Below are 16,713 nucleotides of genomic sequence, written 5' to 3' on the forward strand. Positions count from 1 at the left end.
CTTTGCTGACCTTTATGCTTAGAACTCCCTCCCAGTGACACGGAGTGACCAAACTCTTTGGTAATATCCTTCGTTAGTCATAAAAAAACACTTAGCTGTTCTATAGCTCTTAAAATACACCTCTTCCTTCCAGCATGCAAAAATACTCTTAGAAGTAAAATAACAGCACTGTAAAAACCAGGTCAGTTCACATTCATAGTGCTGGCTCTGTTCCTTTAGAATAGCTTTACTCATGCTCAGTAGTCACTTACTGTACATGTAGTTCAATTGAAACCAATAAGGCTGGGGAAAGATGCTATTCACGTTGAATAAATGTATTAATCTAGTCATCAGAACATTAGAATGGCCATCGTGGGTCAGGCCAAAGGTTCATCTAGCCCAGTATCCTGTCTTCTGACAGTGGCTGGGGCTAGGTATTTCAGAGGGAATGAACAGAAGAGGCCATTTTTCAGTGAGGCTTCAGAGGAAGGTGCAAAACCAACCCATTACAAAGGACTGTGTTAAGAACATAGGAATGGCCATACTGAGTCAGAGCAATATAAAACTCAGGACTCCTCACACACAGACCACGCTATCTAATGAACTCTGCAGCTCCCATGCCACCCCATTCCCCTTCAAATGTAAACCCTGTTGCAGGGGTACACCATGAAGCACTTTGTCAGTGCTTAACAATAATAATTGTAACTTTAGCGCCCTCGTGGCCAAGATGGCATCTGCTCTGCAGACAGCTCTGGCCAAGAGAAGGCGCACGCAGGAATGCAGCAGGGAAAATTCCTTCCACCCCAAGGGCACCTGTTCCAAACCCCCCAGAGTGAACACACCCACCCACAGGAAAAGTACATGGATATAACAGAGGGAGATATTTATTTACAGAGGGATCAGAGGAGAAAAACGACAAGGGGCAATATAGGGGGAGCGGTAAAACAGCGTTGCATCCAAACCAAGGCCCCACAACAGCACAGTTTGAAAGGGCAGACACTGAGCAATGTGTCTACGCACAGAGTTCAGGAGTCCTGAGCAAAGTTCTAGTCCAGTGCGGAGTCTTGGGTGCTCCTGGTTGTTTTCGGCGCCAGTAAACTTTCCCCAACAAACCCCTCCGGTGCCCTCTTCTGCCGCTCTCTGCAAAGCCACACAGAGCGACCATCTCCCCACTTAACTAGCTACAGCCTCCCTCCTTATTCCCAGTGCAGAGTCACAAGCCCCAGTACTCACAGCTCTGGACAGCAGTGATAGTGGGTCCGGTCTGTCCTTCTCGGGCAATTTCTTCCTGGCACAGTGCTTCTTCTGGCTACTGTCCTGGGTTGTCCCCGATCGGCCACCCTGTACTTCCCAGGCTTTAGGTAGGTTCTCTGCTGCTTCGCTTTGTGAGGGCCTGTGGGCTGCAGCCCTTCTCCCTCTCGCTCTGGCTCCAGAGCCACACCCTGGAGTTTTCTTCCTTTCTCTTACTGCTCCCCTTCCCCCCATAGGAAAAAGATTTAAAGGGACCATGCTCTCTAAACCCCAAAGGGGTTACATAATGAATAACAATAACAATGAAAACAAAATATAGCAATAAAATAATAAAAGATGGAGTAGGGTGAACAGTTCCCAACAAACAATTTATTTGGCTACTCACCGTTTTCCAGCTTGCAAGTTGTTCCTAGACAGACTGAGATTTTTAACAAATATCTGTGGCTTCACATTCAAGCAGCCGTGACGACTGGTCACCTAAGGCATGTGGTATTGTTTATAGTCCCTGATTAGATGGCCTAATGTTTATAAACTACATTTGCTTTCACTACAATTTATTTTTGTGATTAAATAAATTTGACATTCATTTTCCGTAAAAGAAGTTCACGGCAAGCTTCCATGGCCAACGGTTTTGTGTAACCCATGCTGGCAGTGTGTGGGTCTTTGTCCCTCTCTGGTGTCTGCACCCATACCAGGTTGTTGACTTTGCTACTGCCTACAAATTCTGTAACTTGCTCTTTCAGCTCAGGAAGTAGCTGTGGGTGGTTTTAGATGCAGACGGTCTAGAGTTCAGTCCCACACTTTGACCGACAAACATTTGTTCAAACAGGCCATCTCTCCCACAAACGTCTGGGGGAATAAAAGAGTTGGAGGGTTTCACTGACTGTGGAAGTGTCTAATACATACATGAAATTCTTTTTCTGTTCATTATCCCAGCTCTTATAATAAGTACAGAATTGAGTAAAATATCATGCCTTGGTTTTAAAACCTTAGCCAGGCTTATAAACCAAATCACTAAAGCACAGAGGTACAAGTACTGCACTATTGTACCAGCTACTTACTTATCCCTAGGTGTTCTTCACCGCACCGCTCCTGAACATAAGCTAGGATTGTATTAGGAACATTAGTGCCACTGGAGCTAGACTCAGAATCTCCACTGATTCATATATGCACAAATTGCTAATTACTTTCAGCCTAAAGCCAAGACCAGAGGTTTTTTAAATCTTTCATAATGCACTTAACTATAACATAACTACTTAGATCCAGTCATGTGTTTATGTAAATTTATCCCCTATCTAGTCAACATTTTTTTTCCAGGTTTGAGAAAGGCTGCGTCCCAAGTCAGCCCAAAATATTAAACCTAACCTTATGCAACGTTTTTATGGGTTTGAACATCTGATAAAAAGTAAGTCATTTCAGTTCTTAAAATATTCATTAGCATGCTTCTTCAATTAAAATAATATTTTGGGGTGGATTTTTTTCTCTCTTACCGTGTTAGCTTTGAGAAAACAGGTCACCTCTGCAGATAGATTGCAGCAAATCTGATTTACGGCCAGACCTTACCAAAAAGGAATCCCTATGAAATATTCACTTTGATTCAGCTGCTATGGGAAAATATAAAAATAGAGAAAGATCAGGACATGCTACACGAAAATAATTCATTCCACTGTATATGAAGAACAGGAGAATCTGGAAGCATCAATGATTCATCCTCTGCTAATACAAATTCAAAGTCGAGGAAATGCTGGGTTTTGTAAAACAACAGCCTGACAAGAATTAAGCTGCCAACAATTGTTTGAGATAATTATTTCCTGAAAAATGGGAAGATGATTGTTGTGTTATTACCTGATGTAGCTTATCATGCTTTCTATAACCTTCCTCAAAGGAGTTTCTATCCAGATTGCACTATCTACAAACATATTAACACTAGGAACAGCTAGTGCACTGTTTTTGTTTGGGGTTTTTTTCACTCTGTGTCACTCCTTTTTCTAGGCATATCATTTTCACGTTCTACTAATACAGTTTTCTTTGTCAACACATCGGGTCAGGAGCTTCTCAAATTGTTGAGGGCAATGGAACTATGCCAATTTACACTAGCTGAGAATCCAGTCCATAGATGTTAGAGCCAAGCAAATAATTCACGATGAATAATTTATTACATTAATTTCACTTTCTTTTTCTGTTTATGAGTGTCTCTAATTAATTTTTTTATTTAAAATGATTTGCAACATTTTCTTCAGTGAACAATTCTTGGACTGCAGATCATTCAATCTATTAATAGTACAGTTAAACACTCAGTTGATCTGTTGTGTTGATCTGAATATTCCAAGGGCTCTCAAACTTTTCAATAGTATGGAACACCTGCCTCCAGCATCTTGATCATATGACATACTTTGTAGCGAGGCATAGGGAGGGATAGCTCAGTGGTTTGAGTATTGGCCTGCTAAACCTGAGTTCAATCCTTGAGGGGGCCATTTAGGGATCTAGGGCAAAAACTGGGGATTGGTCCTGCTTTGAGCGGGGGGGGGTTGGACTATTTTAGGTTGGCTATTAGGAAAAACTTTTTCACTAGGAGGGTGGTGAAACGCTGGAATGTGTTACATAGGGAGGTGGTGGAATCTCCTTCCTTAGAAGTTTTTAAGGTCAGGCTTGACAAAGCCCTGGCTGGGATGATTTAGTTGGGGATTGGTCCTGCTTTGAGCAGGGGGTTGGACTAGATGACCTCCTGAGGTCCCTTCCAACCCTGATAATCTATGATTCTATGGCCTCCTGAGGTCCCTTCCAACCCTGATATTCTATGACTTTTAGGGGGAGGGATAGCTCAGTGGTTTGCGCATTGGCCTGCTAAACCCAGGGTTGTGAGTTCAATCCTTGAGGGGGCCATTTGGCGATATGGGGCAAAAATCTGTTGGATGATTTAATTGGGGATTGGTCCTGCTTTGTGCAGGGGGTTGAACTAGATGGATGATCTCCTGAGGTTCCTTCCAACCCTGATATTCTATGATTCTAACAAGAGCAATTACTTGCATCAGAAACTAGTGAGTGTATCCTTAGCAGTCTTTGAATGTGCTTTTAACATCTAAAAACAAGGAGGAGGATCCAACACCATGTGATCATTCAGCAACAAGTGACCCATGGACCACAATTTGAAAACCACTGCAATATACAATTGCAATCGAATTGAACTATGCATGGCAATCTAATAACGGCAGCATGCGTCAGTAATCAGGGCTGCAGCAGAGCCAGTCTCTGGGTAACTAATGAGCTCAGCTGGCCTGGAGTAGGCTGCCTGATTGGTTTCATCACCTGATTGGTTGGAAGAGTTAGCAGACCAGCTCTTTAGCCCAGAAGTGGTTCAGTGGCTGTTCAAAGCCTTTGCCTACAGCTGTGATAGCTCCTTGACCCCAGCCTTGCTCCTGCTTTGCTTCACTAATCTGGTTCTGACCCTCGGCTCTGATTCCTGACCTCTGACTCCAGCAGTGACCTTTGGCTCTAGCATCTGGCCTCTGACTCTGGCTGTGACCATTGGCCCTGGCACTTGACCTCTGACTCTGACCCTGGGCTCCAATTTCTGGCTACCAACTCCTGTTCTATCCACTAGTCCTAACTCCTGCTCCAACCATTAGGCATGACTCCCCATATCCTGATCATGTGACAGCATGGTCCCATAGATAGGACACTGGGGAGACATGCATTCTATTCCAGAGCTCTCCACTCACCTGTTGAGTGATTATTGGCAACTCACTCTCTTCCCCATACCTCAGTTTCTCTATCTGTAAAATCTGTAAAATGCTTTGAGATATACAGATTAAAAGCACAATGTAAGAGTTATGAATTAGTAGAGGCCAAACTGGCCATGATGCCTTTTTAATTAAGGTTGCCTAACACTTTCCATTATAAGTCCCAGTTTTCGGTTGCTCAATATTTTTGTCAAATTTTAATTGTTTGGGCTGAAATTTTCCCTGCTGGGTCCTTGCCTGCAGTTTAATTTTTAAGTTTAAACAAAAATGCTTCTAACAAGGTTAGGAGAGAATAAGTAGTTTTGCAAGTGTTAGTTTTATTCCTTACCATTTCTTTGAGGAGCTTTTCCATGTGCAGGTCAGAGACAGCATAGGGACAGCCTTATGTTTAGAGATGGTGCCTGTTTTTGTCTCAGTGAAAATACACCCAGATTTTGACCTAATTATAAGTCTCTGAAAAGCATAATTTTGCACCTGCTTAGTAGTGACTTGCTGATAAAATATCTGCATATTCCAACTCTACTGAGCATGTTTTCAGGCCCTGGGGACCTTCCTACATGCCAACTGCGTGGAGTATGTGCCAAAGCCCCACAGAATTTCCTGTGTATGAGGGAGGGAGAGAGAGTGCTCTGGAAGGGACACAGTCAAAAGAGCATCAGCACAACACCCCTTGGCCTAGGAAAAGTTGTGGTGATCTGAGCCATCCATGACTTCTGACCTTAGTTACATCAGTCAGCAGAAGAGCTAATTCTGTACACTTCATGACCCCTGTTACTGAGCAAAGCCCCATTTTGTAACCTTAGGAAGCAGGTACATATCATTTCTCCCAGATACGTTAGCCAAGAGTTTACACAGAGTCACTTCAGGGAAAGTGGTGACTAGCATACACACATTTTATGCACTTACCGACAGCTCCTCTTGGAATGAAGGTGCCAAATCTATGTGCTCGGGTGTGCTGTAGGTGTCCACTAGACCACATTCCCTTCAAAAGCCAAGCCTACAATTCCCAACACTCCTCTGCTCTCTGTTGCACCAGTTCTATAAGCTGCCAGCAAAGTGTCCGTGTCACATACTTCTTTAGTGTCTGGATAAAAGATTACAGGCCACTACTACTGCAGCAGCTTCTCCTTTAGTGAGTGGCCAAGGTCTGTGCTGTGACTCTCAAGGTCCTGCTTTCACCCCGCTGATAACCCACGCACAGAGATGTCACACAGTCTGGTTTATGCCCAAGCCTGAAATCAGACCCTTGGGAGTGACTCCTATAGTTCGCTGGACCCAAGGGTCCACACAGTTCCACAGAGGTGGGCCCATGGCCACCGCAACTCCAGAACTGGTCCTTCTGGCATCAGCCATCCCCGTCTGCCTCCATGGCTCCCTGCAGCGAATAGAACCAATCCAAACTCCTACAGGAGACTTGTACTGTACCCCTTCAGGGCGCAATGCTCTCAGTAAGTTATTTACAGTGACACCAGGCAGCCTTTTCAAAACAAGGTAACCATCTATTAATCACCTGGGCTACAGAATCTGAAAGTCCTTACGATAGCATAAAGAAGCAAAGGCTGAGGCAGAGTTCAGGGTGGCTAAAACCAGGGCTTCTTCCAGTCAAACTTAGTGTTGCCATTCATGCATTCCTGGAACCCCGGATATCCCTGTACTTCTGGGAACAGTGTGGGTCTGCACCCGGCGATGTGAACCCACCCCCACCAGCTGCATGATGGGTGCAAGGTTACGCCGCACAGGGACGTCATTTTTAAGAGAGCCCTGCCCCACCCCTGCCAGCGTGACCTCGGACACACAGCACATGGGAGGTCACGCTGTGTGGAGGCGGGGCGCTGCATTCTTAAAAATGGTGCTCCCACGTGTGGTGTGACCTTGCAGTGCATGCAAGGTCACGCTGCATGGGAGGGAGAGTGTTTTTAAGAGCACATTGCTCCGCTCCCACACAGCGTGACATTGCATGTGAGGACATACCAGCAGGGTCAGAACAGCATGCTCTTCAAAATGCCCCCCCTGCCCCGCCCCGTCCGATACCTGACAAAACCAAGTCTGGTTTTGTCTGAGTACTGGATGAGAAACAAACCCTAGAAAAGTAGAACTTGTCTGGTTTAATGCTGCATGAGTGGCCTGCCTCTCTTTCTCTGCCTCTCTTTCTTTTATCCTAGTTCCAAGTCAGCCACTGTATGTCTGAGAACTCAGCGTTTAACACAACCACTAGGCACCTCTTGTCTTTGTCCTCCCAGACCCAGTCCAGACAGTCCTAGTGGCTCTGTCTCAAATCCCTAGCCTGATCTCCCATGTCCTAGGAAGAAAATAAATTCTTTCCCCCATCTGGGCAGTGATACCAAGGTGATAGTTACAGTCATACGGCCAGATAAAAACACTGCAGAAAATTCCCACATTCGTCACAGAGGTCAATGTAATTCAACATGACAGAAATGCTGGGGTTTAGTCTTTTTTTTAAAGACTTTTGAAATGACGTATAAAAATGACATGAAATGAACATTAAGTTGCCAAGGCCAGAATTAAGGTTGGCTTTGGAACTTAAATTCAGCCTCCTCATGTGTATGCATTGTGACAGAGTTCTATTGGATTCTTGACACGTTCAGTGCACAGATGGGCAATGAATGAGGCAAAGGGTTCTAAGAAGTGAGAGCATGTTTCTTGTACTAAAGGCACTGGACTAGGACCCAGGAGAGCTAAATTCTCTTCCTGGCTCTGCCATGGATTTCCTAGGTCCTGTTGGGCATCCTATCATAATGCATATGCTTGAAAGAGTCCAAATGAAGTTGCATGGACAGCCTTCATTCTGACAGGTTTCAGAGTGGCAGCCGTGTTAGTCTGTATTCGCAAAAAGAAAAGGAGTACTTGTGGCACCTTAGAGACTAACCAATTCATTCTGATATTTCCTATCTGTGTTGCCAACCCCAAACACTCTGTCAGGACCCCAGAAATTCCTGAGATTGATTTAAAAATCATGAGATTTTAAATAACAAATGTGGGGGTCTTTTTATTTGCCTTCTGGTTTTTGAGCCTTAAGGCCTCACATTTTCAAGCTTTTCTCCCTAGCCATGAGAACTAGAAACTGAGATTCTCACATAATTGCAGAAATCCAGGAGCTGGGGCTGTAAGAAAAACACCAAATAATGTGACACACACAGTAAAATCAGGAGAGTTGAAAACAATGCGTCCAGTGCTTGACTTTGCAACCTTACTATTTTAATGTGGGCGGGGGGGTTGTATGTAGTTAATATACAATTTGTGCTGCACTGATCAGTCCTATGCCATGTGGTATTACCTCTGTTCCTTGATGAGATCACTTTTTTAACTAACTAATGCAGCACAAATTTCAAATGACATTGTAATGTATAATGTTTGAAATTCACACTGTGTTTCAGAGTTAGGCCAGTCATCAGAGCAGGAAACCAGAAGCAAGGCTACATGATGTGTCTCACTAATGGACTCAGGTCCAGCTGCAAATTTTACTATTGTCCGTGCATTCAACATTTCTTTTTGGTGAATATTGAAAATTCAAGCTGAAAATCCATTGCATGTGAGTTCTTCTATGGCCTCCATTGCCAGAGTGTCTGAGTGCCTTCCAGAATTTAGTATATTTACCCTGACAACACCCCTGTGAGGTAGGGAAGCCCTATTATTCCCATTTTACAGATAAGGAACTGAAACATAGAAAGACTAAGGCCCAGATTCGCAGAGGTATTTGGATTGCCTAACTACCATTGATTTCAATAGGAGTTAGGTGCCTAAATAACTTAGATGATCTGGGGCAGACAGGCTAAGTGACCTGCCCAAGTTTACACAGGAAGTCTGTGGCAAAACAGGGAAATGAACCTAGGTGTTCCAAGTCCCACATGAGCTCACTAATCCCTGGACCATGCTTCCTCTTTGCTTATTGCCTCATTTGGCTTCTGATCTTAACTGGGTATAATTATTAATTAATTATTATTATGCATTAATGCTACTGTCAAATTGAAATTTGCTTCTGAATGCAATGTGTATTTGCAGAATTCTTTTTTCCACTCTGCATTCACTTCAGACAGGTATACAGAAGCCATATCCTCAGCTGGCAGAAATCAGAATAGGTCCATTTATTTCAATGGTACTACACTGAATTACACCCACTGAAAACCTGGCCCACTGGTGTGGAGTTAAATATTCTGGTTCTGTATGTGAATTTCCTCAAGATTTGTGCAGCTTTCCGCTTTTCGATAAGAAACGGCGCCACTCCTCAGAAAGCAACCTTCTGGATCATTCAAAGGTACGTCTTTATAGAAACTATTCACAAGATGCCGCCTTCCTCAAACAAAGAGAGTAAATAAAAAAAACATTGCAAAGAGAGTAAATAAAAAAAACAATTTGGTGCTAGATTTTAAGAGCAACTGTTTGCATCAATGCTGTCTCATGAAAAATCCTGCATTGATACACGACTACCACAGTGTGGTTCTGCGTTATGAAATAAGAATCCATCCTCTGCCCTTTGGTAGTCCATGAGTATGAGGTGTGTGCTTGGTATAATATGGAATGCAATGTATAATTCAATACCATGTTGCTTAATGAGTGGCTTTTATTTTGGAAAGTGGGCTCAGCGGATAATAATTATTGTATGCATGGCATGCCAATCTGATCAATAGACTGCTGAAGCATGTGAGGCCTGCTCTGCCTAGCCCCGCCATTTGCAGCCTAATTAGCAGCTGCTCAGAGATGGGAAACAGGTGCAGATCCGGGCCCAGGCCAGGGAAGTCTGCCTGTAATTAACAAGGAAAAAAGGGTCAGATATTGGGAGGAATATCAAATCTAGGTCCACTGGGGCCACCATGCTGGCCTCAAAGGCATAGTCACCTGAGATCTTAGGCATGCTAATGTAAATTATGCAAGCTTTCAAACAACATGGCTGCATAATCAGTTGGCAGGGAGGAAACGACTGGCTGTTTTGTGTGGTTTAGACTGACTGGTGGGCAGGGGGCGGGGGGAAGGAAGGGGAATTCAATTTTCTCACTGTGTGCTTTTTGTTTTGCAAGTACCAATATTTTGCAGTTGTGAAAACAGCGTGCAGAGTGCCTGACTTCTCCAGAAAAAGGAAAAATTACAATCTAGATGTTTTCCCCAGAGCAGATTTCATCTCATCATTGTTCTTGGTGGGAAGTCTGTTATATTAAATAGTTATTTCAGAGTTAACAACAAACCAACAATAATTAGCAGATAAAAATACCTACCAAATGAGGAGAGGTTATAAGGATTGTATTTGTTTAGAGCTTTCAGCTTGCAAAACACTTTGTAAGTACTCAATTAATATAAATGTCACCATGTCATCCTATTTCTCTTGGAAACCAGAAAATGTTTGTGAATATTGTTGTTATTCTTATTTTTCTTATTGTTGTTATTATTATTATTATTATTATTTATTTATTTATTATTGTGATGGCTGTTAGAGGCATCTGTTAAGGTTCTAGGTCTTATTGTGCTAAGCACAGTGTGTGCAAAATAAAAAAAATATAGTCCTTGCCCCCAGCACGCTGCCAATACTGTAATGCAGGGGTGGCCAACCTGAGCCTGAGAAGGAGCCAGAATTTACCAATGTACATTGCCAAAGAGCCACAGTAATACGTCAGGAGCCCCCCGTCAGCCTCCCCGCCACCCCCAGCACCCCCTGCCCGCTGGCAGCCCTGCCGATCAGCACTTCCCCCTCCCTCCCCGTTCCTCCTGCCCACCGCAATCAACTGTTTTGCAGTGTACAGGAGGCTCTGGGATGGAGGGGGAGGAGCAAGGGTGCAGCAGGCTCAGGGGAGGGAGTGGGAAGGGGCGGGGGCCTTGGGGTAAGGGGTGGAGTGGGGGCAGGGCCTGGGATGGAGCAGTGGAAAGTTGGCGCCTGTAGCTCCAGCCCCAGAGTCGGTGCTTATACAAGGAGCCGCATCTTAACTTCTGAGGAGCCGCATGCAGCTCCGGAGCCAGAGGTTGGCCACCCCTGCTGTAATGTATTAATGACCACGTAAAACCTAATGGATGTCCGTATGCTGCACACCAGAGCCATTTAGCTCTTCACTGGGCATAGAAATCAGATCTCCGTCTTAGAAACACTATCCTTTCCACTTCAGCTAGAAGAGGGTCTCTCTTTGTTGGCATCTGTATCTGCTATGACACACAGCTAAGCAGTTCTGATTCCACATCGTTGAGGGCAGTGGTATGTATACACGTCCATCAACTTATTAATTGCGCTGTTGCAAAATATGCACCTTTAAATACATAAGCGTGCGCGCATGCACACAAAACGAGGAGATGTGGGGAAAGAAAACAATAAAAAAACCCCCACAGAGCATGGCAGTCCCTTCTCTTGTAACACTTTGATATGCTAGGTGCAATTTCCTGGATATTAAACACTTCAGATTAAAAGGTTTATATATTTTAAAGAAGAAGAAGAAGCAGCATTTCCTGGGCATTCATCTGGTAGAATATTCTGAGGAGAATTATATTTATATTCTTAAAAGGAGGACACAATATAATAAGATACATACCACTGAACATTCACCAGCCCAAATAATCTACAGAGCCTCAAACGTCCTGCTTTATTTCTCATGAGACATATACAGAAACATACCGTTCACTTTTGTCTTCCAATGCAGGCAGACTGCAAGGAGACCTGTTGAGATGCACAGGCATCGCTACCTGCTAGCGTGCTTTGGTCTTTGCAGCCACACCACACATTCTTATGTAACTCCACACATATACCAAAAAGAAAAGGAGGACTTGTGGCACCTTAGAGACTAACCAATTTATTTGAGCATAAGCTTTCGTGAGCTACAGCTCACTTCATCGGATGCATTCAGTGGAAAATACAGTGAGGAGATTTATATACATAGAGAACATGAAACAATGGGTGTTATCCTAACCCTAACCCTAATCCTAACTCTCACCCTCACCCTCACCGTCACGAAAGCTTATGCTCAAATAAATTGGTTAGTCTCTAAGTCCTCCTTTTCTTTTTGCGAATACAGACTAACACGGCTGCTACTCTGAAACCACACATATACCAGTGTCACTGAGAGTAGAACTTGATTCACCATTAGAGCTGGTCGGGAATTTTTCAACAAACCGTTTTTTCTTTGGAAAATGCCACTTACTCCAAGCCAAAACTTCTCTGTGGGAAAGGATTGGTTTTGATGAATTGCCTGTTTCAAACAAATTTTGACGAAAGCTTGTCAAAAAACATCCTGTTTTGGTGTTTTCAAAGAAGAAAAAAGTCTGTGTTTTGATTCAAAATGATATTTCTGGTAGAAATCTTAGTTAATTTATAGTACAACGTGTAATTTTTTTTAAAAAAAGTCAAAACTGAGATGAAATGTTTTTAAATTAAATATTTTTTGTTTATTTTTTTTCACAGAATTATTTGAGATTTCAACTTGTCAGCCAAGATGGGATGGGAACTTTTTTCAAAATCTTGAAAACTCTCACAGTATGGAAAAACCCAGGTCTACTTGATATATGTTAATTAGCAAGAAAAAACAAAAGGGAAAATTATAGTTCTTTATCATTTGTACTGCAGTCCCATCTAGAGGTCCCACCCATGATCAGGCCCTGTCTTGAAGAGGAAGAATTGTCCAGTCAGTTGAAAACTATCCTTGGATTTGGGAAGCTGCAGTTCAATCCCCTGCTTTTCCACACACTCGCTGTGTGAACCTAGCAAAGTACTTTAGGTACATATGTCTAAACTTTAGACCCTCAAAACTCTTGCTCAGCTGCCATCTAACCCTGTAGTCACCTAAATTTTCTAGGCATGTGAGTTTTCACCAGTAAGTTCCCTAAACACTCACATTTCTACCAATGGGTACGTGCAAAGCTGCCTCAGTCTTAACTCCACAAAGCCTCTCGGTACATAAGCCCAGATGGGATCCTCAGACTACGATTCCCCTGCCTATTTTGCCCGTGGGGCCCAATCCCATAGACCTTCTCAGAGCACAAAGGGCAGTTGAGATGGTGGTGGACCCCCTCGCCCCCATACTAAGCAGGTCATTCATCGGGTTTTATGCTGGACAGTCTTGTTTTTGTATGGTTTGTCCCCTGTCCAATACTGAGACAAAACTGACTAGGTTTTTCCAGTATCATACACAGAGGATGCCATTTTGCAGCTCCCCTCCCCTAGCAGCGTGAACTCCTATGCACAATGTGTGTGAGCTCATGCCATGGGGGCAGGACATTTTGCAAAATGGCATCCTCCGTGTGGCGTGACCACCGTGCATGCGTGTCACACCACTGGGGCAGGGACAACTGAGGGGACATCCTGTGTTCTGGAGCTACATCAGTAGCCACCGCACCCTGTACACAATAGTGCCAGATCTTAGGGCACTCAAGTAGGATGTGGCCAAACCAGGTTCACATCCCTATTATGCCTGATTCAGAAGAGGGACGTAAATCTAGGTCTCCCACCTCCCTGTTGAGTAGGCTAACCACTGGGCTATAGGGTGTTCTGGGATGAACTCTCTTGTTGAAGCTGTTCCACATTGTATAAAATATTGGGCCAGAGAGAACATGCAAATAGCTTGTAGGTTGATAGGGCACTCATCAAGGAGGTTGGGTACAAGTCTCTGCTCCAATGAATATTTACATTTTTGACCAGCTCTATATACAGTCTAAACAAGGAAGACAGACAAATGGTAGGAGAAAGGAACATTTTAGTATCCCCATTTTACAGATGTCACACAGGAAGTCTGGGGCAGAGCTGGGGAATGGAGACCAGAACTCCCAAAACCCAATTCAGAGACTTAACCACAAGGTCATCCTCCCTCTCCAAACAGGAAATTACTGCAATGCAGGCTTAAAAGCAGCAACTAAACATAAGAATTAGACTGTGTGCGAATCAGTCCTATTTAGATATTATTTACAGAGGAAGCCTTTCAAGATCTTTAGAGTGGTTAAAATTCAATGAAACAAGGAGGAGGGTTGGCAGTTATTACAAGGAGAAAATACCTCTACAGCGCTTCCTTTGAAGTTTAATTAGAAGGAAGGATTAACTCAAAGAAGAATTCCAGGGCTAGATTTTCAGAATTATATCATTTCTCTATGCTGTTCTCAGGATTGCATGTACAATCTGGGAAAACTCCAACAGCTGGCTAGATTCTTTAGCAGTCATTTATCCATGTAATCACTGCAGTTGTGGGTGCAGTAATTGCATATGCAGTTATGTTCATAAACTGTTAAAAAAAATCGGGTCCATATTTTTCAGCCCCTGAAGTGCTTTGTCGTGACAAAATATTCTAAAAGAAGATCTTGTAGAGTTGCATGAACTAAAATTCTTAAGGAGTCTTTTCCATCTCTAAAACCTATGTTTTAATACGTGCTTCCTAGTTGTGTTCACCCTACTGAGCTGCACTAGAGTGTGCATCTTCAACTACATTACAGGGTGCATTGTGATGGGGCTGGAACCACTGTTCAAGGGAGTTTAGTTGTAGTCACTATCTCAGCTCCCACACCTTTGGGCTCTGCAAGCTCTCACTGATCAACTCAGAACTAATGTAGAGAGAGAGAGACATGTTGCCAAGCTCTTCTACCATTCTCCTGTGTCCAATGGCCCTCTGCCATCCATCAAGAATATCAGTTTCTGGAGAACACCGTAGTATCAGTATTGTTTGTGAACCCGAAGAACAACGCATGCAGTTCAAGAACTCAAAGAGCAGTCAGTTTGCTACCTTCTTCTTTGTTCTTTCCTTTATTTTCCTGGATGTGTCCAGGAGGCTCATAGTGGTGAAAGAACTTTGTCCAGCAGGATCATCATCATCCCTCTCAACCTGCCAAGGCCCAGCCAAAGAATGCGATGTCTGACAAAGATCCCAAATGAGCAACACAAGACAGGAAAATCATTCTGGACGCTAACGCTGAGGTTGGATTCATTCCTTTTGTGTCAATAACTTTAGTTTTCTGAGTCTTTTGATGTGAATAATTTTTAACTATTAAAGTGATGGGACATCAAAGCTGCAGATAATTTTGGAACTGAAATGAATGATGTCACATGAAATGAGGGGCATCTGACAGGTATAGCCTGCATTCTCTAGACAAGGGGTTTTAATTTCACCTTTTTCAAAATTACAGCATAGTGTCGATTCCAGAAAGTCACTATTTATCCTTAACATGCAAAGTAAAGGAAATAGTCATATACATTTTGTGTGTATTTAGTGCCAAGCACTAAATTTATATATAAATATTTTCAACTGTAATGTGACTTACAGTGATTAGTTAATTAATCTTTACAACACCCCAGGGATATAGATATTATCTTCAATTTAGAGGTGGGAAAATTGAGGCAGTCAGATTAAGTAATTTGCCCAAAACTCAAGAGAAAGCTAGCATGAGAGCAGAGATTAAAACTCAGGAGCTACTGTCATCCAACCCCTTCCTTGGTCCACACTTCTTTTTTCAGTTATCAGAGATGGCACCAAAACCTTGGATCCAGACATCCCCAGACATTAGGGAAGTTTGCATTGAAACTTTGCAACTGGCCTCTAACTCTATAAGAACTCACAGCAAAACCCTGCATAAGAACAACCTCAAATTATCCGGATTCAAACTTTATAGCTTGAGTCCACATAGTAAATAAAACATATCCATCTGGTTATTGCATTTCACCCATTTCAATGGTTGTGTATGTGCATACTTTATGAAACATTACAGGTATTTTTGAAAGTAAAGAATGATCTCTAATTGTAAAACACTGTCATTATTCATATTATTAATTCTGAAGGTGCCTTACAATTCTCTATTCCCACAGAAAACACAGGGGTTACAGAAGTAGCTTATCCTCCTAATTAACCCTGAAAATCCCTTTTGGGCTAAATTTTCCAAGAGATGAGCAACGATTATAGCTGAGAATCTTGCGTTGATGTTAGTGGGGCTACCTGCTACTTTGAAAATTTAGATCTGCAAGTCCAATATCTGCCCCCCGTCCACCCGCCAGCCATTATCACTAGCTCTGTTCAGTCATTGGTGCAAACACCAGACAAGTAGGTAATCCAGCACTGAGCCAGCAAATTATTGCTAGGCCATTTACACCATCTGCTACCTAAGTGTTCACTGATGGAAGGGCTGTGGGACACCTGGTGACAATGTCAAAACACCCAGTAAAGGGGAAGCAGTGAATGGCAATGAGCCGTGAAAACAAAGAAGCCGAGAGCCCAAGAAACTGAGATTAGCAGAGAGAAAGGAGCAGGCAAAGCTAGCATTCTTCTTCCTTATCTTTTTTAGTTCTTTTCATGTGCTTCCCTGACCTTCCACACACACCTGGAAGTGAAAAAGAAGCAGAGGCTGTGGTAGATTTGCAGCATGAGCAGCACCTCTAAAGCATGTGACATGCTATCTACTGTGAACAGAGCTGGGTGGGAAAAGATTTTCCCCTCCTGTGAGAGTTTTCAGGATTTTTAAATATTTTCCCATTCTGAATTGGGACAAAAGGTCTAAATCTCAGGAATTCTCCCAAATTAATAATCCAATTTTTTTTTGGATTGGGTGAATTGAATCTTTTCATTTTGATAGCTTCAGTACATTTCATTTTGATTTTGACCTTTTAATTTATTTATGAGCTATACCTTAACTAAAATTTCAAAACACAAAATTGTTTTGACTGGAAAATGGAACTTTTTCATTTTGAAAAGGTCAACATGGGATGTTTCAACATTTTTGAGAGAAAAAAAAGTCAATCTTTTTTTGGAATCTGGAGATTCGTCGAAACAGAACTTTCCTGTGAATA

The sequence above is a fragment of the Chelonia mydas genome, chromosome 3 (genome assembly GCF_015237465.2).
Source record: "Chelonia mydas isolate rCheMyd1 chromosome 3, rCheMyd1.pri.v2, whole genome shotgun sequence".
In the NCBI taxonomy this organism is placed as follows: domain Eukaryota; kingdom Metazoa; phylum Chordata; order Testudines; family Cheloniidae; genus Chelonia; species Chelonia mydas.